This window comes from Gadus macrocephalus, chromosome 7 (assembly GCF_031168955.1).
Source record: "Gadus macrocephalus chromosome 7, ASM3116895v1".
NCBI classification, from domain to species: domain Eukaryota; kingdom Metazoa; phylum Chordata; class Actinopteri; order Gadiformes; family Gadidae; genus Gadus; species Gadus macrocephalus.
This window is the reverse complement of record NC_082388.1, coordinates 4,384,550-4,411,258: the sequence shown is the minus strand read 5'-3', so window position 1 is coordinate 4,411,258 and position 26,709 is coordinate 4,384,550. Positions and strand designations below refer to the sequence as shown.

Below are 26,709 nucleotides of genomic sequence, written 5' to 3'. Positions count from 1 at the left end.
GTTATTTTTTAGAGTACAAAACTAAGCGTTATTTTTTAGAGTACTGTAACGACCTCGCCGGTGACATAATGATGTTGAGTCATTCGTAGTTGAAGGTAGTTTTAATGAACCAAAACCAGGTCACTGAAACCCGTAACATAACCAACGGCAGAAAACCTACACAAAACAAACCCCGGCAACCCCCAACACGGTCTCACTCGCGTGCAGGCCCCCACCCTCCTGTTCTTCCAAGGCCCTCCCCCAGCTGACCTAATGATTCGCCCCCACGCTGATTGACAAGAAGAACATTACAATACATGCACACTGAACAACTGGCATAACGGACAACGAAATATAATGTAACACACAAAGTATTCAACTGTCCCAGGGTCGCTACAGTACAACAGTTCTAGACTCCCATGGGTTATGTTTAGACTCCCATGGGTTATGTTTAGACTCCCAGGGGTCATAATATCTACCATCCTGGAGCTCCAGATTAGCGGGACAACGTCGCGTCTGAGCCCGAAATGGGTCCCGTAATCGGACTGAGTGTGGCGGTTGGTTGCCAACGGTCTGGAGGTCTCCCTGGAGCTCCAGAGTAGCGGGACAACGTCGCGTCTGAGTCCGAAATGGGTCCCGTAATCGGACTGAGTGTGGCGGTTGGTTGCCAACGGTCTGGAGGTCTTCCTGGAGCTCCAGAGTAGCGGGACAACGTCGCGTCTGAGTCCGAAATGGGTCCCGTAATCGGACTGAGTGTGGCGGTTGGTTGCCAACGGTCTGGAGGTCTTCCTGGAGCTCCAGAGTAGCGGGACAACGTCGCGTCTGAGTCCGAAATGGGTCCCGTAATCGAACTGAGTGTGGCGGTTGGTTGCCAACGGTCTGGAGGTCTTCCTGGAGCTCCAGAGTAGCGGGACAACTTCGCGTCTGAGTCCGAAACGGGTCCCCTAATCGGACTGAATGGTGCAGTTTCAGTATGCCGTGGACCACTTTGGTCTGCCATCGTCAGTCGCTACTCGCTACTGTCTGCCGTGGAATCAAAACAAACCCTCTAGTTGAGGACGCGCCTTGATGACGCGGGCCCGAATGCGCCACAAGAAGCAGACGGAAAACCTTATATATCCATGCAGCAAACAGACAGGTCTGTCGGCCAATAAGGTCATTCGGTCCGAAGAATATTATTGGTTGAAGTTTTCACTAAATATTATAAGAGTAAAATAATTGTTTGTTTTTACTCCTGGTGGGTCTGTCTTGCATATTAGAGTGTTATTACCTTATTAATACCAATTTAACCTTATCCAAAAAAAGTGTAAAAATGCAACAAAGGTAAGAGTCCCTTTAAGTCACTTTAATATTTGGTTACCCAGTGTTGGCACAGTTACCTTGAAAAAGTAATCCGATTACTGATTACTGGTTATTCCTTAAAATAGTAACTTAGTTACTTTACTGATTACTTGATTTTAAAGTAACTAAGGGTGCACTCACACTAGGCCATCTGGCCGTGGCCGTTGGCCGTCGCGACTGTGGCCTGGCCACGGTAGGCTCTTGTACATACGTCATCATGTCGTAACACGTCATCACCAAGCGTCCGCTGCATGGACCATAATAAAGTTATTGATTCGTGGATTCTCCCAAATACATCGGAATTCTTGTGGGTCTTCTCCAACTGTGCCTGAATAGCATCGTCTGCCCAAATGGCTAACAGACACTCGACTTCTCTATGGGACCAACGTGAACCAACAGTTGAACCGCTTCACGCCATGTTTACCGTTTAATGGGAAAGAAGGCTCGACGCCTTTATTATGTCCATGGTCGTCGCATGGACTATACGTCATCCAGCTCAGGTTGCGTAGCCGTGGGTGTGTCGGCTCATTAGCATCTGTACCGCGGCGGCCCGTACCGTAGCAGCACACCTCTCCCAAGTGGCCAAGTTGGTCTGGCCTGGCCAGAGTGGCTACACTCACACTGGCAGATTTGAGCACGGTTAGGTGTGAAAACGGCCACGGCCAGATGGCCTAGTGTGAGTTAAGCCTAAATTAGATTACAAGTTACTTTATTAGTTACAATTAGCTGCGACAACACCCCCTGCCGCCTCAAAATAAAAAATTACAACCGGTTTTGCCAATACATTTACATTTAGGGCATTTAGCAGACGCTTTTATCCAAAGCGACTTACAATACAATAAGTACATTGGTCATAAGAAGTGCAACAATATATCGCTGTCGGTACAGTAAGGATATTCACAGAATCAAGTGCAAGTACAACAATCGCTAGGCTAACCAATTCCCTGTGTTACAGCAATGATAGCAGCTACTGCAGTTGCTACACAATTAAGTACTATAATACAATACAATGTACAATGGTGGCCAGAAGGGGGAGGGTGGCTATGCAGAGTCGAGGTGGACTCTGAACAGGTGAGTCTTGAGTCTTTTTCGGAAGATAGTGAGCGACTGCGGTCCTGAGAACGGCAGGGAGCTCGTTCCACCACTGAGGTCCCAAAACCGAGAAAAGTTGTGACTTTGCTGATCGACCTTTGCTAGCTCTTAGCGATGGCGGTACCAGAGGTCAAGCTGAGGTAGTTGAACGGAAGGATCGAGCTGGGGTGTGTGGCTTTACCAATGCTTGGAGGTAGGCAGGGGCAGTTTCATCGACTGCCTTATATGCCAGTACATCGTCTTAAATTTGATGCGAGCTACTACAGGGAGCCAGTGGAGGTCCCGGAAGAGGGGGGTCACATGGGAGAACTTCGGTAGGTTGAACACGAGGCGCGCTGCCGCATTCTGGATGCGCTGCAAGGGTTTAATCGCAGAGGCAGGAAGTCCAGCCAGGAGTGAACAGTGATTGGACTTGAAGCTGAGCTGCTTCCCTTGTGAGGAAGGGCCGGATTCTGCGGATGTTGTAAAGTGCAAATCTGCAGGATCGGGCCACCGCAGTGATGTTTGCGGTGCAGCATAAATGATTGTCCAATACCACACCGAGGTTTCTGGCAGTTGGAGAAGGAGATACAGTGATGTTCTCAATGGTGACCAGTAAGTCCATGTGTGGGCAATCTTTCCCTGGGATTAGGAGGAGCTCGGTTTTGTTGAGGTTAAGCCTCAGGTGATTGGCAGTTGTCCAGGTGCTGACGTCCGCCAGACATTCCGATATGCGTGTTGCAATCACGGCTTTATCAGATGAGGGGATAGAGAGAAATAGCTGAGTGTCGTCAGCATAGCAGTGATAGGAAAAGCTGTGTGATGTAATTACAGAGCCCAGAGATCTGGGGCCGTATTCACAAAGCATTTTATCTTACCGCTAGGAGTGCTCCTAACTCGCGCTAAAACATTTTACGTAGGAGTTTTTTCTTAAAAGTTATTCACAAAGCCGCTGAGACCTACTCTTACTAAGGATAAAGAGTGAACTAAGAGTGACGCGCCGTTGCTATGGATTACGTCAATTCTCGTGCACGAGTTTAGAAGCGGTCAGTTCGGTGATTGGTTGTTCAGACGAGCCCACTGAATCACCGAAAAACAAGGAAATAGCCTAGGCTAGAAATGAATTCCTATTAAGTAGTTATAGTGCAGTTAGCAGAATACACGCATGATGACAATTTTGTGCAGACCACGATAATGACGTTGTAGCCTGCACGTTCAAGAGAGAGAGAAAGCAAACAATAAAAATACGTAAAATCTAAAATAAAATAAATGTTACGAACTACCCAAGTGTTGACTGATTTGTGCCAAGGTGTTTACCTAAAATGTGTTTTCAAAGTGATCCCTAAATGCCTGTCCACTCGGTTCCACACGGCCAAATTCCTTGTAATGTTGATCGCCATCATCATCATCATCATCATCGTCTGGCTGTGGAATGTTCCTCCGCTTGCAGAGGTTGTGTAGAATGGCACATACAGTGATTACTGTGCTTGCCCTCTCTGGGGTGAGGCGTATTTCGCCGTGGAGGACATGAAACCGACGTTTCATCTGCCCAATTCCTCTCTCCACAACATTTCGTGTATGTTTGTGTGCTCGCAAAGAGCCAATACGATGTGTTTTACGCATAGGACTAAGCGTAATCTGCGTAATCACTTACATGTTACACTTATAACTGTGCTCCCGGTTGTGGATTGAGGTAGGGACGGGTGTCTAGAGCCACGTCTTGCATGGATAGTCACTGTCACCCAGCAAGTGACACCCAACTGGTACATCTCAAAAAGCTGCCTCAGACCGCTCACCATTAAAATGCGCGAATCATGGGTAGCTGAAGATCCAGGCCACTTTGCAACAACATCCAGTAGGCTATGTTAAAATTTTGCATCAATTTGCATCAAAAACAACCTGCGTGTTGATGGAATGCACTTTCTTCCTATTGACGAACACGTCCTCGTCTTTTGATGGCGCAATTATTTTTATTTTTTATAAGTTATATTTTATTTTTTATAATTTATAATTGTTATAACATTTTATTTCGGGACTAATCGGATTATTCCTGTTAGTCGGGGATGTTATTGCATCGCGCATTAACTCCACAATAAGTTGAATACCCTAACATTTCGTCTCGCAGGCATTTTAAGATTCTTTGTGAATAGGTCTTACTGAGTTAGGAGTCCTCTTGAGGACTTTTAAGCTCTCCTAGACTTAGGTGCTACTTTTAGTCTTAAAATACTTTGTGAATTGCTCTTAGTGAAAAAAGTTAGGAGTCCTAAATTTAAGAGTGACACGCCCATTATTTTTAGGAGTTACTCCTAAATTCGCCAGTTAGGACCTACTTTTAGCCCTAAGATCCTTTGTGAATACGGCCCCTGGTATAGAGGGAGAACAGAAGAGGCCCCAGTACAGAGCCTTGAGGGACACCAGTTTCAAGCGTGCAAGGATTGGACAAGGAGCCATTCCATGTCACTTGATAGGTGCGGTTAATCAGGTAGGATGTTGATGAAGAGAAAGTTCTCTTGCGGACACGTCGGACAGTGAAATATTTGATTGAATCTTAAAGCATGATCATGGGAAAAGTACTGGCAGCAAAGTTACCAAGGATACATTCCTCGAGACAATGGATGAACAAGATTCTTATGGCGCATTTCCACTGCAGGGTGCGGAACGGATCGGATCGCAAAGGTGCGGGTCGGATCGCGTTTCCACCGCCAAAAGTGGGCGTGACCCGGACTTTGCCGTACCCGTTCCGACCCCATTCTAGGGACTCCTCCGTTGCGGTACCCAAAACGAGACCAGACGCCTGAAAGGGTACCCTGGAATTCTAGCTACACCCCCCCTCCGTTGATTGGTCGACAGAATCGTCACTTCCGGGTGACGCGGGGATAAAAACAAACAAACAGTAGCCTCGAGGTATTATTCTTTACAATTAACATGTCGCGTAAAAAGCTTGCTTGGGCGAACAAGGAGGTGGAGACGTTCGTCTGCATTCTTGCGGAGGAAGACGTTGTTTACGATGTTTACGTAGCTGCCGCGGCGATTGACATCCGGCCTACCACCAAGGGTACTGTCGGCAGTGGAAACGCGACCTCGGAACTGAGCTGGGCTATACTGCCCCCTCCCTACCGCCCCTTTGCGATCCGATCCGTTCCGCACCCTGCAGTGGAAACGCGGCATTATAGGGAACGTTTTCATTGTGGGTAGGGAGTGGGAGTTACCTTAGGCCAAGTCAATTTGTAATACAATAGGTGGAAATTGGACCTGCAGAAAAAATGTCTGCAGGTCTGTAAGACATGGCTGTAAACAAGTTCGGCAAGAGTGGCAAGGAGGATCTGGTGGTTCACCGTGTCAAATGCTGCGGACAGGTCGAAGAGAATGAGAACCAATGAGAGGGACGAGGCTCTGGCAGCACGGAGGGACTCAGTCACCGCGAGGAGAGCCGTCTCAGTGGAGTGTGCCTTCTTGAAGCCTGACTGGTGAGGGTCAAGCAGGTTGTTAGATGAGAGATAGGAGGACAGTTGGTTTGCATTGGCACGTTCCAGTGTTTTAGAGAGGAATGAAAGAAGAGATACCGGTCTGTAGTTCTGGATGTCGTGGTATTAAGAGTTGGTTTTTTGAGGAGAGGCTTTATTCTGGCAGTCTTGCAAGATGCTGGAACAATGCCTGAAGTGAGGGAGGAGTTGATAAGTGAGGTGAAAAATGGCAGGGTGTCGCTTGAGACATCCTGGAGGAGAGAGGAGGGGATAGTGTCAAGGGGGCAGGTGGTGGCATGGTTAGATGTTATTATTCTGTTGACCTCGTCAGAGGTGAGGGATAAATTGGGTAAAGACAGAGGAGGGGATGGGAGGAGGGAGGATGGAGGCAGGGATAAAAGAGGAGCTAATGTCCTTTACTTTCTGGGTAAAGTAGGTAACAAAGTCATCAGCAGTGAGGCAGGAAGGAGGTGGGGGTGAGGGAGGGTTGAGGAGGGACGAGAACAGGGAAAACAGTTTCTTGGGGTTTGAGGCGGAGGAGTGGATTTTGGTCCGGTAGAAGGCAGATTTGGTTGTTGACACAGTGGAGGTGAAATCAGAAAGAAGGAAAAGATAGTGAGATAGATCATTAGGAAAGTCTGATCTCTTCTATTTCCTCTCAGCTGCCCACAACTTTGTTCTACAAGTCTGCAGAGGTTCGGACAGGAGGGGGGGGTGAGGATCGCGCTGGTCTGGAGTGGAAGGGACAGAGGGAATCCGAGGAGGAGGAGAGGGAGGATAGCTGAAGTCTGAAGATTCCTCTGTAGATAGTTGAGAGAATCGTTCGATAGAAGGTATTGAAGAGAGAACAGTAGAGACAAACGTAGAGGGAGAGAGGGATTTGAGGTTACGGTGGGTGGTGACAATGTTGGGACTAGAGAGGAGGGGGGAGAGGATTTCAAGGGGAGAGAAAAATCAACAAAGTGATGGTCAGACACGGGGAGCGGGGTAACGGAGAGAGCAGAGGTGCCGCAGGACCTAGTGAATATTAGGTCAAGCTGGTTCCCGGCCCTGTGTGTGGGAGGAGAAGGGGATTGTGTTAAATCAAAGGTGGCGAACAAATTGGTTAGTTCAGGTGAGTGCAACCTTTCTGGCAGGATGTTGAAGTCGCCGAGGATAACGAGTGGTGTGCCATCCTCAGGAAAGCAGCTGAGGAGGGCATCCATCTCGTCGTAGAAGTCACGGAGAGGACCAGGAGGACGGTAGATCACCACAATAGAGCTTGATAGGAAGGGTGACAGTGACAGCGTGGAGTTCAAACGCAGATCTGTGTTCTAGTGGAAGGACCTGGTAGGACCACATGGGCAAGATGAGCAGTCCGGTCCCTCCTCCTCGCCCAGATGGTCTAGGGGTGTGCGAGAATGAGTAGACAGTGGAGAGGGCAGCAGGAGTAGCAGAGTTCTCTGGGGTGATCCAAGTCAGGGCCAGGAAGTGAAGGGTCATGAGGGATGTGTAGGCTGAAATCGAGTCCGCCTTCTTGACCGCCGATTGGCAGTTCCAGAGACCTCCCATCACCTCAAGGTCATTGTAAGCAAGGGTAGGTGGATGGCACAGATTAGACGGGTTACTGCACCGAGCAGAGGAGCTATGGTAACGCCGTCTACGGATGGAAATCCTGACAATGAGTGAAGTACGACACATAGCTGCAATAGGGCAGGGGGCCTCCCCGGGCTTCCTCGAGGGACTCCCACAGAGAGACTCCCTTAGTCTTTGTTTCCCGGGTCTTGACTCCCACAAAGAGACTCCCTTAGTCTTTTTTTCCCGGATCTTGACTCCCACAGAGAGACTCCCTTAGTCTTTGCTTCCCGGGTCTTCCTTTGCTGGGTCCTGACGCTACAGCTGACGCTAATAATAGCTAGCCCTTAAATGGGCAAGGTAGCTCAGGCAGACTTAGCTCCGCCCAGCTATCAAGGCTTTTGTTCTCACCTTAAGTGACAGAAACTAGCCAGAGTGACCAACAGATGGAAAGTTTGAACAAGCAATCGTAATTCTAAACACTAGGAATCTTAGTTACCAAACTCACCTACAGCCAGATATGATACAACCTTCTTGTAAGACAAAATGTATTATACTAACTGTCTTGACCCTGTCAACAAATGCTTCCCCCCCCCGGTCAACAACTGGTCTTCCACCCCGGTCAACAACTGGTCCCCCCCATCAGTACCTCTTGTATACAGGGCCCAGAATTTGGTGCTACGGCCCTGGGTGCACGCACTGACACACGGCATTCAAACGCTTCTGCCAACTTTTAATGAATAGATATATCACTGCGCGCTTTACGGGGCGATCACCGGACACAGCTCCACACGCTCGCACGCAGCACCGCGCGACTAATTCCGCCGCTAATAACAACTGGTGGAGCGGACTCTGGAGAGTCAAGGTCGAAACTCACCTCTGATCGATTGAAGTCTTTGGAGACTTACGCTTCACATGCACACACACTCTCACACAAACAGGCAGACAGACACACACACACACACACACACACACCACTCCATTGCTCTCAACGCAAATCGGTGGTCTGTTAAAAAGATTACCAGAATAGTAACGCACAGAGACTTTGATGAGTAACTTTAATCTGATTACTGGTTTGGAAATAGTAACGCGTTAGATTACTCGTTACTGAAAAATGTGGCCCGAGGCCAGTAACGCGTTACTAAGTAACAGAGGCAGTAACTGGCATCACTACACCTGTAACCTTGGATAATAAGGTTTAAAGGTGATTCAAGATTCAAGATGGTTTATTGTCGTATGCACAAGAATTACAGCAGCAGTCGCTGGCAATGCTATTCTTGAGTCTCAGGCTTCTTCAACAATGCGATATAAAAATAAAAGTCAGAGAAACATAAACTGGAATGAAATAATTGTATAAAAATAAAATTATGATAATAGCTGTAAAACAAATGGAATAGTGGGCATGAATAATTAGAATAAAAATAAAACTTCAAATGAAATAGAATACTGGGCATGATTTGAAATAACAAGAATCAAATAAAAATATAATAACTGTAAATCAATTAGAAAACTACATGGAATAAAAAAATGTAAAATAATTTTATTTATGCGTAATATGTACCAATGTAGGAGAGTTTAGTTTCTATTTAAAATAAACGTATAACCCCAGCGGTCTAAAGTCGACCTACTTGTTTCCTCAATGAGTTTTTTAATTGAAGTTTAATTACCAGCTCAAGATAATTGTGTGTGTGTGTGTGTGTGTGTGTGTGTGTGTGTGTGTGTGTGTGTGTGTGTGTGTGTGTGTGTGTGTGTGTGTGTGTGTGTGTGTGTGTGTGTGTGTGTGTGTGTGTGTCAGGGGGGGTGTTCTCTGCGTCCCTCAAACCTGCGGTACAGGTTCAGGGGGTCGGTGTAGGAGCTGATGGAGGCGCTTTTTTAACACTAACTGCTCCTGACGAGCTGGCTGTCGCCTTGCATAGTTGACTCTGCCGTCGGTGTGTCAATATGTGTATTAACCGATGTAGGTCGCTTTGGGTAAAAGCGTCTGCTAAATGCCCTAATTGTAATTGTACAGTGTGTATATATGTGTACCTGTGTGTATATATAGGTATTTGTATACGTGTGTGTACATGTATGTATTTGTATACGTTTGTGTGTGTGTGTGTATGCATATTTGTATTTGTGTATGTGTGTCTGTGTGTGCATATATGTGTATGTGTGTCAGTATGTGTGTGTGTGTGTGTGTGTGCGTATATGTATGAAAATGTGTATTTGTGTATGTATATGTATATATAATAATAAATATAACCTCAAGCGGTGATTAAGGGGGTCCAAGCAAAAAATCTTTGGAATTCTGGGGAAATTAAACCTTTGTAGTCAAGAACACTAACGGAAGAAATATAAATATGACAGTTAATTATGAACTGTGACTTGTCAGACCAATTCTAGGAAACTAATGAGGCGGAATGTTGATTGCCTGATGCTTTTCAAGTGCTGTTCAATGTTGTGTTTTTTAAGTGAGTGCCAATGACAGAATGTCATGTTCAGCTTGTTCATAATGCTCTAATTAGGATTCAAACTCTCAACCCAAGGATCACCAGTACACGGCATTAACCCATTGAGCCACTGACATTAACAATTCCACAAGTTGAAAATGTCGATTCACAAACACACAACATCAAGAAAACTCCAAGCACACATTTCATAAGAGAATTAAGGGCTTTCTTAAAAGAGCACAGATCTGAAAATTTACACTGTTAATGGTGTCCAAACAAAATGGTCATATAGGCTAAATGGATTGACACTGGACGTTTGGCTTTTCTATGAAATTGTGGGAAAAGTAAACATTTTTAGAGCAGAAGACCACCTAATAATAGTCGTAGTTTTTTTTTATACAATAACAAAATGCTCATATAAGGAAAGTGGGCTAACTGCTCCAACTTCAATGGCCAATATTTCTGAAATGGCTCAATTTTGTAGCCTTTGAATCTTTTTATCATGTTTAGCTTTAATATGAAATCGTGGGAAAAGTAAAACATTTTACACCATAAGACCGGGGTTTTATAAATGCGTCTGATTCTAGAGATTGATATTCGGAAAGAATTTTGAGTCAAGGTCAATCTGGTGAGGAGAAATAAGCCTAATTCGTGATTTTTTACAATAGCGCCACCTTTGGGTGCAGTACCACAAATGTGGGTTTATGGGTAGAGGGGGTTATTGGTAACCATGCCTGAAATTTTCAAGAGTTTTTGACTCATACAGTATAGGAAAAAAGAAAAAAAAAACGTTACAGAAACAATAGGGGCCTAGCAGCTTCCCTGCTCGGACCCCTAATTATAAACTTTATTTATATAGCAGTTTTCAAATCAATTACAAAGTGCTGATTTGTGTGTGTGTGTGTGTGTGTGTGTGTGTGTGTGTGTGTGTGTGTGTGTGTGTGTGTGTGTGTGTGTGTGTGTGTGTGTGTGTGTGTGTGTGTGTGTGTGTGTGGGTATGTATATATGTATTTGTGTGTGTGCGTGTGTGTGTTCATTAAAAGCCCATTCCAGGTCACCACTCTGTGGAGTTGTGTGTGTGTGTAACGTAGATGCCCTATATAGCTCCTAATACTGTATGTATTTTACTCTCTCCCTCTGGTATTTTTCCATTAGGATCAGTCGGTGGGGGGGAGGGGGGACTCATGCTGGTATCTGATTGGACAATTTAAGGGGTTACGTTTGCCTCAAGAACAGAGAATCCAACAAATATTTATTTAAAAAAGATGATAACAAATACCATATTCTGTTTATTATTTAGTTAATTTACGAACTTTCCGTCGACTGCTACACTATGCAGCAGTGCGTTAGTACGCAAATGTTAGACAACAGGAATTAAATTACGAACGGTTGCAGTGCGGTGGGGTTAATGGACAAGGGATTTGAACGATGGTTGTTGTAAAAATACACTCCGGAACCGCAAAATCTCGTCTGCTTCATATTTCAATAAAAGTGTTGATTTTCTCGGATATTGTTTGAGGAAAGTACGAGGTCTTGTAAAACATGACTTAAACTATTAAATATGCCCAGGGGTTGAACTTTGATGATAAATGATAATGGTGGTTCAATTAAAACCAACAAACGCACACATTCAGCGACACACACACGCACATTCTCTCTCTCTCTCACACACACACACACACACACACACACACACACACACACACACACACACACACACACACTAACTAAGTGACGTCACAGCGTACCGCGCTTCGTGCGGAAACTTCGTGCAATTGTTGTTACACATACGTTTGTTTTTTATTTGTTCTGAGAGACATATTGTGTGCTTTTATGCAAAACACACACACACACACACACACACACACACACACACACACACACACACACACACACACGGCTAACATCTCGCGATTTAACCCCATTCTTTCATCCGCTCACCAAGGGGGGCCACAGAAGAACGAGAAAATTAATAGTCGCACGAAAAATAACACAAACCCGAGAAATCTCTGCTCGACCCCACCCGGGTTGAAAAGTAGGCCACTACTCAAGAGACACACACACACCCACACAGTGTCAGCGCTAAGGGGGGGCATTTGGGGGCCGTGCCCCCCCTAGCGGTCATTAATGCCTAGGGTTGCCAACCGTCCCGTAAAATACGGAATCGTCCCTTATTTGGCAATTAAATGTTGCGTCCCGTATTGAACCAATACGGGACGCAATTTGTTCCGTATTTCCATAAATGTCCAATACACATGTCTGTCACACACACAAATTCTAAATCTAACAATAATGATCAAAACAAAACACAGGGAATACTACGGTCAGCAAAATTGTCGCGGCGGGATCTACGCAAGACCCGCTCCGGTCATCTGTGTGTCTGCGCATGCGTGTGGTGGTCACGGTTGCCTAGCGACAGACACCACACACCGGCGCTGCTCACAAAACCTGCGCCTTTTAAAAATGTCCGCTACACCCGATACTCCACCACGTCCTCAAAAGCGTAAACGCTTGCAGAAGTACGGACGTGAGTGGGAAGATGCACATCCTTGGCTGGACAGCGTCAGTGGAGATGTTTACAAGGCAAGTTGTAAAATATGTCGGCGAGTGTTTTCAGTGGCGCACGGTGGGCTGTCTGACATCAGACAGCATGCAACAGGACAGCATGCAACCTTCTTCTCTGCAATAATATCCTCTCTCTCTTTGAGGAAGTTGTAAAGAAGCTGGAGAGTGATGAAACCACCTGTGTTGAGTTATATTCCATCATGGAAAACTTCAAGCAAAAGCTCACACAGAGACGAGATTAACAGTTCTATGGCTACTTAACTAAATTGAAGCTGCAGCGTCTCCGTCCACTTGATGCTGACATGGCAAGGGCAGATTTTACTGCATTCCTCAACACAGCACTCTCATATGTTGAGAAATGGTTCAACTTTTCTGAAGACTACTGGTTGTTCTCACTGCAACCTCTCTCTCTGCACCATGGCACCATGACCTTTACTGACATTGAGAGGGTGACCACCAAGCTCAACCTCATCCATAAAGTCAACATGGATGAACTTTATGATGAATGCTCCACAGCAAAACCCATTCTGAAGAGGCTCAAAGAAGATGCTGAAGATGAATGGAAGTCCAAAGGTGTGGCTGCCAGGTGGGTGGCTCTCTTTCGAGTAGCTGACCTGCCAAACATGCTGTCTATCACCAGACACATCCTGAGCATCCCAGCATCCACTGGATGTGTGGAAAGGATCTTCTCCAGAATGGCCAACAAATGGAGTGGGCCATTCCGTTTATTTAGTTTATATTTTAAAAGTTCATTGCTGCACACGCCACACAAAGAGATTTCATTCAAGATTTAATTGACTGCACTTTATAAGAGAATGTTATGTGGTAATAAAGCATTTCAAGATTTAAGTATGACTAATTCCTTTCTTGATCAACCCTTTACTAAAAACACCAGCACAAAATAAAACATACCACTGCTGCGGGCGCCCCGCCCCACAGGAGTCGGGCCCGTGGTGGGCGTCCCTTATTTTAATTTCTGAAAGTTGGCAACCCTATTAATGCCCCACCTACCACAGGTCATTATTTTATTTATTTTCCCGATAATGACGTTCTATACATTATCCCTTATATTACACGGGTCTTCTCAATGCTGTGGAACGCTCCGTTCACTTGCATGGGTCCTTCACAACTTCGGGCCAAGTATGACCACTGTCAAGGTAAACAAAGGATTTTTTGCCTCTCATGACGTCTTTGGTACACTCCGCAGCGCAAGTATTCCGTAACTTGTCAACCCAGAGTCTTCGGTTGCTTAGCAACGTCTTTGGCGGACTATTTCTCTGCCCTTACATATTAAATGTGCAAACTGTAACTTAAATTAAATAAAATAAATGAACGGGGAAATCACATCAATTTGGTTGTGCATGCATAGCAGGTTAGGCTTGGTTAATGCTCATTGGTTGATGAGTAAACTTGTTACATTTGATTTCAAAATAACGTTGTTGAGCTGCAGTGCGCAGCCGCAGAATCCTGGTATTAATAGAAAATTACAGTTGGTCCTCCTATCATAGACGAAAGTTAGCCTAACTAGCTAATTATCACCAAACATGGATTTACGAAAATGGCTTAGACCTCCTGCTCCTCCTTAGCCAGTAGCAGACTGTGACACTCCGGCCACCACATCTAGTACAGCCACGGTCTCTGAAAGCCGAGCAGGCCCTTCTGCTAACGCACGCTCCGGGCAACCACCAACGGATTTAGCCCGCGCAGCCATAGAGCAACGACGATCTACAAGCCCCCCAAGTCAGCGCACAGCGGTCGATGATCTCGGGACTGACAGGCCTGTCCAAACTGTGTTAAAACAGTATCCTGTCACTCTTTACAATGGTAAGGGGAGATCATTTGTTGATAAATGGTTTCGCAACAGAGAGTGGTTGGAGTACAGTGTCAAGGCAGACGCAGCATTTTGTTTTTGCTGTCGGATGTTTAGGATCACTAGAAAATCTGGAACATTGGATGCCTTCGCGAGTGTGGGCTATCGTAACTGGAAACAAGCTATGGCCAAAGACCGTGGATTTCATCAACATGAAACTTCAAAGGACCACATGTCTTGCTATGCAATGTGGAAGGAGAGGGAGTTGCGTCGCAATACAGGGAATGAGGTATCAACGCTTGTCAATACAGAGCAACTAAGGAGAAACCGGTATTATGTGGGCTCACTAATAGATGTTGTTGGGTTCTTGGTGGAAAACCAGTTGCCGCTACGCGGGAAGATTGAAGCTTTTGACGACATGTCGGAGGGGGGGTCTGGACTTTTCCTTTCCATGCTTTCTTACACCATCAAAAAGGATCCTGAATTGGCTAATGTGGTGAAGACTATCCCTCGCAATGCCACTTACACCTGTCATGATATGCAAAATGAACTTATACGAACACTGAGTGATGTGGTGACAGAGGCTATAGTGGAGGAAGTTGCTGACTCCTATTTCACTTTGAAAGTTGATGGAACGCGTGACCCCACAGGATGTGAAAATATATCAATTGTGCTTCGGTTTGTGAATGAGTCATACGAAGTTACAGAGCGTCTACTGTGCATCGCTACGGCTCAGAAAGGGGACGCACAGACACTAACTGACACTGTTCTGACTGAGCTAACCAAGGTTGGCCTGGATTGCTCAAAAATTCTGAGTCAGGTATATGATGGAGCTTCGGTTATGTCTGGGAAACGTGGTGGTGTTCAGACAATTCTACAGGAGAGACATGGACGTGAGATACCATATGTGCACTGCCTCAACCATCAGTTGCATTTGGTTGTGGTTCATGCCATGTCTGCAGAGACTGCAATTTTGGAGTTTTTTGAGGCGTGCAGGTCCCTCTACAAATTCTGTAGGAAGCCAACGGTTGCTATGCACTATAAAGGCGCGCATCTTAAACGTCTTCTGGAGCAGAGATGGACAGGGCATCTTGCCACTGTCTCAGTCATTCTCAAGTCATTTGATGACATAAAATCGATTCTGACTGATGCTGACACTGTGCTGGACTATGGCGCAGAGACGAGAATGGAAGCTACAGGCCTGCTGCGCGAGGTATCTGAGCCAAGTTTCATGTTCCTTGCCAACTTAACCCACAGAATCCTTGCTCTATTGGACCCACCGAACAAGCTTCTCCAGAGAGAGGACACTGACCTGTTGACGGGTTTAAGTGTTGTGGCGAGTGCAACAGCATGTGTTAAAAAACTCCGTTGTGATGAAGATTTAAGGAAGATGCTGGATACTGTCACGGCCACCAGCGAGACCCGGGCCCAAACAGAGACACATAGGCTGCATCCGAATACTTAGTACATACTATTTCTGTCCAGTGTCTACTACTTGACCATACTGCACTTGACTGTGTAGTACGGTCTACAGCTATGCGTAGAACGCCTCCGAACGCTTCCGAACATCGCCGAAACTCCACCGGAAGTTTGGAGATGACGTATCTCCCCTCAGATGCCAAAATTACCTTGATAAGTTACCTGTTTTCCGTCTTGTCATCGTTGCTATTAAATTAAAAATGTCTCTTTTTACTTAATTACTTACTTTACTATTTTACTCTTTTTAATGTCTCTTTTTTTCGCCGCTTTCTACGACGTCTTTCTGGTGGTGACGAGTCAGCCATCTCTTCTTCGTTCATTACTAGACTCCTGTTGCATTGTGGGATAGCGTAGTGAAGTCCGTGGTTTACTTTGGCGGTAGTACGCATTCGGAAACGTCTTCCGTACTACAGAATGCATACTGAGTATTCGGACGCGCTATATTTTTTGCGTACTACAAAATGCATACTATATAGTATGCAAGTATGAGTATTCGGATGCAGCCATAGAGAGCTCACGAATGGATGGTTACATCGTTATGGGGCTTACAGGAGCACACAGAGACAGAGGTGATGATGACTTGAAGACTGAACTTCGGAGATTGTACTACGACACCATTGATTCGGTGGTCGGGGAAATGGAGCGTAGATTCAGCCAGCGCAATACACAACTGGCAGGTGCACTTGCAGCACTAAATCCAGAGGCCGATAACTTCCTGGATGTGAAAGCTGTGCAGCATATTCTCCACCTGTCACAATCGATTGGAATTGACGCTGAGTTTGAAGTTGCTAAAGAGTCACAAAAGCAAGCAATGGAGGGAGACTGGACCATACAGCACATCATCTCAACGTACCACAACCAAATGACTGCCATGCCCAGTGTGCTGACTGCTTTCAAACATGCAATAACATTCGGCGCATCCACAGCAATGTGTGAGAATTCATTCTCCACTCTGAAAAATGTTTTTTTGGAACACAGACGCACAATACACAATGCACTCAAGCGTCTTTGAGTGTCTAGAAAAGCGCTATATAAATTCAATCCATTATTATTATTATTATCATTAATGCTACACGAGAGAAAGGCCAGGTTGGTGCAGCTTGCATTCGAGAAAGACTTGACACGCAAATGCACAAGTGAATGGAAGGACACAGTACTGAGACGTTTCAGCAGCAGTACTCGTCGCCTGCAACTCTTCTAAAGGCAAGACGTTTGTTTGTTTATTTATTTCACTTCTTAAAGCCAGCCCTGGCTTTCATAAGGCCTACGAAGCAGGTAAATTGTTGATTAATATTGGCTGGGTCTATCTGCATTTGTGTTTTATAGGTAAATATCACACACAACCAGACACTTTTTTTTATTATTAATATTTCGTTTTTTTCTTCTGGTTCATTATTCCCATTAATTCCTGCCTGGAATTTCTGTTTTTGTGATTCATTCCTCAAATGTTTTGCGGTTGTTAATTTATTCACTTCTTGAAGCCAGCCCTGGCTTTCATTATAAGGCCTACTAAGCAGGTCAATTGTGGATTAATGTTTGCTTTGTCTATCTATTGGTGTTTAATAGGCTTGTATACGTATGGCATTGTCTCATTTCTGCCTGATGCGTGGCTTGTTCAGTAGGCTACTTTCTGCCAATGCGTGCCTTCTGTCAGCGGTCCTGTTCTGTTATATGTTGCTTTTGATAATTGTGGAGGCTGTTCTCTAAGGTTTATAAACAGTGCCAGGCCTACTTAATGTTTTTTTGGAGGTCCATAAACTGTTGATGTGAATAAACTATTTATGACATAGCAGAGGTGGTTAAAGTGCATTTATTTGCGTTAAGCATCCACGACAGCCCTCTCCTTTTTTTTGCGTTAAAATATTTCGCAAACGGCAGTGCCCCCCCGCTGGCGACCCATGCCCCTCCAGTAGATCTGCTCTGGAGCCGACTCTGCACCCACACGCAAGTGCACACACACACACACACACACACACACACACACACACACACACACACACACACACACACACACACACACACACACACACACACACACACACACACACACACACACACACACACACACACTAGGCGCTCCCGGGGGGTTTCGGCTCTGGCGCGAGGGCTGCTGCTGCAGTCCGCGTGTCTTTTTTTATTTGTGATTCAAGATTGTTTGCGCGAGACTGTGCTGCCAACGGGCTGCTCCTGTGGTGGGTATGTCTGCGTGTGTCTTTGCGCGCGCGCGTAGGTCTGCGCTTGTGCACGTGCGCCATTTCGCTAGAGTGCATCAACCCACATTTAACCCGAGCAGCCATGCGTGGTGTAGTAGGCCTACCAGGGACGTCGTTAGGCCTATTTTGGGGGGGCTTACCCCCCCCCCCCCCCCCCCGTTAACAAGCGTTCCACCCCCACCCCCCGTCAACAATCGCTCCATACCCCCCCCCCCCCCCTGATGAAAAAAATTCGCATGCATCTCGGGCACTGCTAGGGGCTAAGCCCCCCCAGCCTCTAAATCCTAGTGACGTCCCTGAGGCCTACCCCCCCTCCACTGCACGAAGTGTGTGTGTGTGTGTGTGTGTGTGTGTGTGTGTGTGTGTGTGTGTGTGTGTGTGTGTGTGTGTGTGTGTGTGTGTGTGTGTGTGTGTGCGTGTGCGCGTGCTTGTGTGTGTGTGTGTGAGCGCACGGCAGAGCCATATTCAAATCCTTCCAATTAGCAGCCCTGAACCAATAAGAAAACTAAAAAGCGCATCAAGGTGGTCGAGGTGTCGGTTGGGTTGGCCTTTATTGGCGGATGTCAACAAAACACAACAACAAAAACAAAAACGTGCCACACATGGCCCCTAAAAACCAACACTATCGCGAGAGGCGACCAATCAATGCCTTATTACCGCGTCATGCGCCATCCCGGACTCCAGCCCTCTTGGCCCGCCTCTTTTTCCTCTCGTCCAATAGCAGAGCTTAGCAGAGCTTGGCGTTTGCCGACTCCAAAATGTCCTTGTTTTCCTCCGCGCTCCCTCACCCCCGGTAACCCGTCAACTGGGGTCTGCTCTCGTGCGCCACTTGGCTTCTTCTCATCCCTGTCTCGTGCGGACGTGTTTCGCGTTTTTTTGTCTCCTCTGCCGCAGCATCCTCCTCCTCCTCACCATCATCATCATCATCCTCTTCATCATCACCTGCTGCCGCCGCCGCTGCCGCCAAAGGACTCGGAGTGAACAGGCGCGCCTGGGAATCAACGTTTTTTTTAAGGAACTTCGACGATTTCGACAAACACGACGCCGGAGTCAACGTGAGTGAAAAAAAAAAAGATTCTTTTTTTTGCTTGAAAACCCCCGATCTGACACACACGTCGTAGGCGCCACGAGCGGCACGACCGTGCGAGCGGGGAGCGGGGAGCGCGCGCGCCGCTGTCCGCCTGGGCAGATATAACATCAGCCGCTGCGTTCGGTGCGCGCTCGGGGAGATGCGTCTCTGAGAATGGGTCTTTCAAGCCGATTACCGTGTCGACTAATGTGTGTTTCCGTGTTTGATTGTCGGTGTTTGTGAGAAAGAGAGAGAGCGAGAGAGAATGTGTGTCTGTGCGTGTGTAAATGAGAGAGAGAGAGAGAGAGAGAGAGAGAGAGAAAGAGAGAAAGAGCAATCATGTAACAGGCCTATCAGGACAGCTTTCCGTTACATGGGGGGGGGGGTATTGATGCAAAGTAATTTGTGCTTTCGGTGCGACATACAGAGGAGGTCAAAGAATACAGCTCTACGTTTTTCCACCTCATTGACTGTGTGTGTGTTTATATGTATTTGGTTGTATGTGTGTAGATATATATATATATATATATATATATATGTGTGTGTGTGTGTGTGTGTGTGTGTGTGTGTGTGTGTGTGTGTATAAATGTGTGAGTGTGGTGCCAGATGTCAACACTTCAAACACCATCGCAGCTCGTCCAAATGTGTTCCCACTTCCTTCGTGATTCATCATATCTTTGTATATTTATATGGTTGTATGTGTGTGTTTAAACGCGATGGGATTCTCTCTCTCTCCAATTCTCTCTCTCTATATACCTTTTTTATGGGCGTGCGCTTCTTCATCCTTATTGCACCTGAAGTAGACCACTAATAATTGTCAAACACTTTTATCACCTATTCAATTCAATTCAAAAAAGCTTTATTGGCATGAGAAACAAACGTTTTCATTGCCAAAGCAGGTGAACAATAAAGGGTTCAAAGTTTAAAGTGCTAAATATTATACAAAATACTAAACAAAATACACTTAATGCTGAATACTACAGTAAGAACTACACTAAATACACTAAATGCTAATACTACTTTATAAACACAACGCACACACACACATATACAATTAGCCCAATACATATAACATATATATATATATATTTATTTATTTATTTGAGCGTGCTGATTTGATGAGATTTCAATGCTTTCTGCATCGGAATCGCAACCATTGCCAACATCCATTTACCATAAATTATTCTAAAATATAATTATTATTCCCTGGTTCTCCAGCTAAAAGTGATTCATCACAGTCACTTGCTATTCCCAGAGGAGGATTCCCGGCCAGAGGCAACATGGGAATGCCTATTTGGCACATTAATGCGTGCCGAAAGCTGTTCAGAGTTCACCTAGACTCTGCATAGCCTCCCCCTCCCACCCCTCATACTTGTACGTCCTGGCACTTAATGTACACACTTATTGTATGTTGTACGTCCTGGCATGTAATATACACACTTATTGTATGTTTGTACGTTATGGCACTTATTCTACATATTTATTGTATTTTGCACGTCCTGGCACTTAATGTACACACTTATTGTATGTTAGGGCTGCTCGATTATGGAAAAAGTCAAAAGAACGATTATTTTGGTCAATATTGAAATCATTGTTTTTCAAATGTTTATTGAAAACATGATGTATTTATTCAGCATGTCTCTCCCAAAAACACTCTGTAACTGAGAACTTTAAAAATGTGCCTTAAAAAATACACAAAATGGTCAAAAAAAAATTCAAATCTAAAAGAATGTACAGATATGTATCAAGCAAATTCGATTATAATAGTTTTGTGATCGTTTGACGCTAAAATCGATATCGCAATCAAAATATGATTAATCCCCAAGCCCTATTGTATGTTTTATGTCCTGGCACTTATACGCACTTATTGTATGTTGTACGTCCTGGCACTTACGCACTTATTGTATGTTGTACGTCCTGGCACTTACGCACTTATTGTATATGTCTGCCGCGTTTCCATTTCGAAGCACGCATATTCCTGAATGTGGTGAATCTGAATCAGAATCTGTTACTTTTATTACATCTTATTGTAGGCCTACAAGTACACAAGAGTACAATTCTTTGGCTTGATTCCTCAACAGCCAAATTGCAGCAACAATACAGGATAAAATAAATAAAAAGAGGTACAAATATGTAAAAATATGTAAAAATAAGTAGCGGAGGTGGTAGTGGTAGTGTGGTGATGTGTTTTCTTGGCGATTGTAACGATGTTGACCGAGGTTCGCTCTGAGGATCTACGTGAATCAAATGCTTGCGGTTGCTTTGGGGACCGTGTCTGACCCCGGTGACCAGTCCATCCCGACAGAGGTTAATGCTTTTAAGTGTAGGAGGCCAATGTCCTTAAGCTGATTGTGTCTATTTAGTCTGCCTGTCTTTAAGTAAGACTTTTAAGTACTGTCTCTTGTACTTACATTGAAAAGATATGTCCTCTTAATGCAAGGGAAAATAAATCGAAGACTTATGGATTTAATAAATGTGTGAACATTAAACAGTTACAGTCTACACTTCCAAATGCTGAATAGCCTACATGAGTTAAAAATTACCGTCATTCTACCTAAATTGGTATTAGATAAGATAGATCGATATGTAACAACTATTATTATTATATTTTTTGTTCCAACAGCCCAGGAGCAGTGGAAAACACAGGAAAAAATGCAATACAATAAAAACGCAAAAAGACGCTAATAAATGCTCAAATAAATGCTAAAGTAGAGACAAACAGAAAAAAACAGGGCAAACCAAACAGACTGTATAAACAATTAAGTGTAAATTGTGAACCGTAAATTATAAAGTATAATGTGTAAAGTGTATTAAGGTGAAGAAAGTTGAACCCTCTTTAAACTTTGACCTCTAGGTTCCACATTGTACTTCTTCGTCTCTCCCACAAGGAGTATTTTTGCTGACGCTTTAATCCGAAGGGACTCACAACGGTTCATTCACCCATTCACACACCGACGGCGGAGTCGACCGCTCAGGGTGACAGCCAGCTGGTCAGGAGCAGTCAGTGTGAGGCGTCTCGTTCAGGGACACCTCAACACCTCAAATGAACTTCACATCCCGATCACAATCAATGAATCAAATGCTCTGATCAATAAAATTAAATCCGGGGAGGGGCTATGGGGTATCCCTACTGCTTCCATAATCAGTCCGATTACGACATTAAGACACAAGTCAGTCTGCTAACTGTTAGAAAATATAGGGTAAAGGAGAGAACGATGAATAAATTATCATTTAATAAAGAAATCAATAAACAAACCGATGACCCTAATCTTTGTTAGTAACTCTCCTCGCTATTCTGGCAAGATTCAAGATTCAAAAGTTTTATTGGTAACATACATATACAAGAAATGCAGTGAAATGAAAAGTGGCAGTGCCTGTAGAGATTGTTCAACATTCTAAATGTTAAAACGAGGTGACAAATATAATACAAATAAGCAATTAAATAACAATTGAAACAATTAGCCCAATATAGAATAACAAATCGGTAACAGTTTATAAATTAGGTATTCTGTACATTAAATAGAATAATGATAATAAGGATGGAGTCATCCCCATGGCGACAACCGAAATGCCGATCCTTTGGTTTTCGTGAGTTTCCCGGGCTCGCTCACAACCCGATAATCCCTCGTCATCTGATCTAGCAATTCTACACATTTATCGACGTTTTAAAGAAAACGACAAGTGCACTAAATTGATGGCAAAGGTTTGTGTTTGTATCCCTTTTTTGCCCTCTTCCTTCGATAATTTCTGTCAGATTATCCCTTTTTTTGTGCAAACTTCAGCGTTCCGAAACGCTGACACTAAAGCCAGGAGGTGCTCACGGAGTCAGCATTAAGTCGCCAACGTTTTTCTGTCCGTCTCAGCTAAGAGTCGTCGTAGTTTTTTTTGGGGTTCTTCTTCACAAAGAGCTTTATTTCTTCTTCTTTGGTGGTGTCAGCGGGGTCAACTGTTTAAGCGTTGCAAGCTGAGAGAGAGAGAGAGAGAGAGAGAGAGAGAGAGAGAGAGAGAGAGAGAGAGAGAGAGAGAGAGAGAGAGAGAGAGAGAGAGAGAGAGAGAGAGAGAGAGAGAGAGAGAGAGAGAGAGAGAGAGAGAGAGAGAGAGAGATAGCTGCCTATATGAGTGGAAGAAGGGTTTATATGAGGGCAGGAATGTTGTTTTGATATTATTGGTCGAATTCCCTCCTTTTTATTTCCTTTCCTTTTCATTATTAATGTGTGTCATTTTTGTGTGTCGATTTTTTCTCTCTCGTCACAATCCTTGTTTATTTTTTATGACTCTGAGCTTTGGGGACGAGGAAGGCCGACTGATCCCCCGTGGGGGAGGGTGAAGGGGTGAGGGACGGGAGGAGGAGGAGGAGGAGGACTGGGTGGGGGGGCCGGGGGGCTTGTGATGGGTGCTCAGATCTCCCTGGCAATGAATCATTTATCACACTCAGGGATCCCCCCCTCCCCCTTCCTCCTCCCCCCACCTCTTCACTCCTCACCCCTCACCCCCACACCCTCCCCCTCTCTGTGAATTCCCGCTGCATCCTATCAGAACACAGGAATAAAAAGGCTGTCTCACACAAACACGTACACACACATACATGCACACACAAATGTACGAACACATAAATATGCATACACTCACCGGACTCACTCAGGCTCCCATACATACACACACGCACTTGCACACACGTACACACACACACGCATGCATACACACTCACACACACACACACACACACACACACACATGCAGACACACACACACACACACACACACACACAAAGACGGAGACACACACACGATCACATGAGGACAGCCTGCAGCCGCACAACAGAGGACTGACGGGAGTGCATGTGTGTGTGTGTGTGTGTGTGTGTGTGTGTGTGTGTGTGTGTGTGTGTGTGTGTGTGTGTGTGTCTCTGTGTGTCTGTCTGTATATATGTTTGTGTGTGTGTCTGTGTGCATGTGTGTCTGTCTGTCTGTCTGTCTGTCTGTCTGTTTGGTTGTGTGTGTGTGCGTGCGTGTGTTTGTGTGTGTGTGTGCGTGTCTCTGTCTGTATAGATATGTTTGTGTGTGTGTGTCTGTGTGTGTGTGTGTGTCTGTCTGTCTGTATATATGTTTGTGTGTGTGTATGTGTGCCTGTGTGTGTGTGCCTGTGTGTGTGTGCATGTGTGTGTGTGTGTGTGTGTGTGTGTGTGTGTGTGTGTGTGTGTGTGTGCAACCCGGTATCACGCCAAGAGGTAAGGATAGATACGTGTGTCCACATCGCAAGGCGTGTTCAGGTTCACGCTGCCTGACCAAAGCGTCACCCTGAACACGCGTCCTTCTCCATTTGAAATGAATGGGGGAATAGCACCAACAGGGGGCGATACGTTCTCCTAGCATTTGGTGAAATTGTTACGTAGCCATTTTAATCGTTATTATCTGAATGGGAAATGCAATATTTTAGGACAGATACACCATTAAACGTGTTTCTAATGACATTTCTAGCGAGAAATGTACATTTTCCTTTCATAATATTCAGTCAGTGGTTGTGTCTGATCTTTAGTTTTATAGTTATTGGGAAGATTTTATCGGCTCGCTCGCATGTTTCAACGACGTCAGGTTACTAGGGACGCTGCTTTCGCTAAACTAGCAGCTCACGTGTTTCCTGCGTTTGTGTTATTAAACTGTTACTTTATGTAACTTTTAATGATATCATCTTGTTAGAAACACGTATATCTGAGAGCAAACCCAGTCGCCAAAAGCATAGGCCTACGTTGACAATGTACTTTTCGTGAACACTGGATTACGTCGCATTTCAACATAAAATAGCGTGTTATACACACACACACACGCACGCACACGCACAGACACACACACACACACGCACGCACACGCACGCACAGACACACAGACACAGACACACACACGCACACGGTGCATTTCGCTGCTAAAACAACAACAACAAAATATTCCCTCAAATATTATTACTTTCAAAACGTTGGCCAAAATGGCCAATAATATCATTTTTTATTTGGGATGCTTCTAGGACATTTTGGGTGGATTTTGAACGGTATGTGGGGGGCACGTTTTTTGCAGGACCTGGCAACCCTGCGCTGTTGCCCGAGATCTGGATCCACCCCGGCGTGGTGCCGTCTCCTTTTGACCTTTTGACCCCAGACTTCTGGGGGAATAGCTGAATCAATTCATTAGTCAATCAGAAGCATGTAAATATCTTCCCGGTGGCGTAAGAGGACGAACAAGGTGTCCTTCAACATCTACGCTTCCAGGAGATTACAACGGTGCCACACATGAGCATATTCGAACATGTTTAATGGTAGTAATTAGCTGTCGAAATTGGAGGCCTTAATCAATACTGAGCAGCTATTGATTTGCTTCCCGATAAAGATTTGTCACAAATGACATGTTATTTAGCATCTACACGTTGAGCTGAGTCCAATGACACCAAGAACGACACTCTAGCTAATGGTAACATGTATTTTACATGGTACACCTAGGTCTAGGACATGATCTCGGTGTAGCAAGAGGCCGAGCTTGATCTCATTGGACTCAGCTTAACGTGTAGATGCTAATTAACATGTAATTTGTCAAAAATCTCCATCGGGAAGCAATTCTATAGCTGGTCATTATTGATAAAGGCCTCCAAAATCGACAGCTAATTACTACCCCGAAACATATTCAAATAGGATCATGTGTGGCACTGTTGCAATCGTCTCGAAACGTAGATGTCAAAGGACACCTTGTTTGCTCTGTTGCACCACCGGGAAGATATTTTCATACTTCTAATGGATTGATTCATATTTTAAGGTTCTCGGAGTGAGACTTTAAGTGGCTGCAGCAGAAGTGTTGAGACGAAAGATGATATCAAGAGATTTATAGAATATTCCCATTCACATTATGATTCTTCGTCGTAACATCCGACCAAACATCCTTTACATTCACAGAGCGAAGATTATGAAAGTCCAGGCTCAGCAAGTGCTCCATCTCGTTGCACCTGCACCCAGCGGCTCGCTTGCAAGATTTTGGCCTGAAGTTCTTCCCAGACCTACACCCTAGCCATCCAACATGCATATCTGAGAATCAGGCCTCTCTTTAATAATGACAAAAAGTTATGAGAGAAACACACATTAACTTTTTGTTATCTCATAAGCGGCGTGGTGCCGGCTCCTTTTGACCTTTTGACCCCCGACTTCAAAAACGTGGCCACAGGCCAGCTGTGTCTACACACCTTTAGCCACAAATGTACACCTCCATCCCACAAAAAATGGGGACTAGAAACTAACCTCTGTCTTATGTACATTTACTGTACTGTTGGAGGTCACGCCCCTTTGCCGACCTTTTCGAGATAGCTAGGGATGCTAAAATGTTTACACACATTTCCCGGGGCCCCGTGTACGACATATCCGAGATTTGGAGTTCTAGCCCTTAGAGAAAAAAAGTTTTCCCAAATGGAGTATCATTTGGACAAAGCCCCTCAGAAGTGTAGCCTGCAAGACCTAATGGTTCAGAATGTGGTGGAAAAACAGTTTTTGAGATAGGAAGGTCCTACCGCCCTGAAATTTTAATACCTTATTCTAGGGCCTAACTGGGACCTCCGCACCGAAACTTGGCCCGGTCGGACCCCGAGGGCAGGAAGGGGGGGCCTGCCCTCGGGGTCTGACCGGGCCAAGTCTTGGGCAGGAAGGAACCCCCGTACTAAGTCGCCGGATCCACCCCCCCTCTGCGTTCCGGGACCTCCCAC

General features: G+C 45.1%; 1 protein-coding gene, 1 long non-coding RNA gene and 2 pseudogenes across 4 annotated transcripts in view; 2 read left to right on the top strand and 2 right to left on the bottom strand.

Annotated features, from left to right (window-relative positions):
- The window catches only part of LOC132460771 (uncharacterized), a 182,256-nt gene that overhangs the window by 65,217 nt on the left and 90,330 nt on the right, over positions 1 to 26,709 (top strand). The gene's annotated exons all lie outside the window — the stretch shown is intronic.
- LOC132461256 (uncharacterized) lies at positions 2,161 to 3,364 on the bottom strand (annotated as a pseudogene).
- LOC132461121 (uncharacterized) lies at positions 5,559 to 7,406 on the bottom strand (annotated as a pseudogene).
- LOC132461255 (double-stranded RNA-specific editase 1-like) overlaps positions 18,631 to 26,709 on the top strand; it is a 45,209-nt gene continuing 37,130 nt past the window's right edge. For all 3 annotated transcript variants that reach the window (XM_060056297.1, XM_060056298.1, XM_060056296.1), the window contains exon 1: positions 18,631 to 18,963. The gene's annotated coding sequence lies outside the window, so the exon portion shown is untranslated. The remainder of the gene's footprint in view (positions 18,964 to 26,709) is intronic.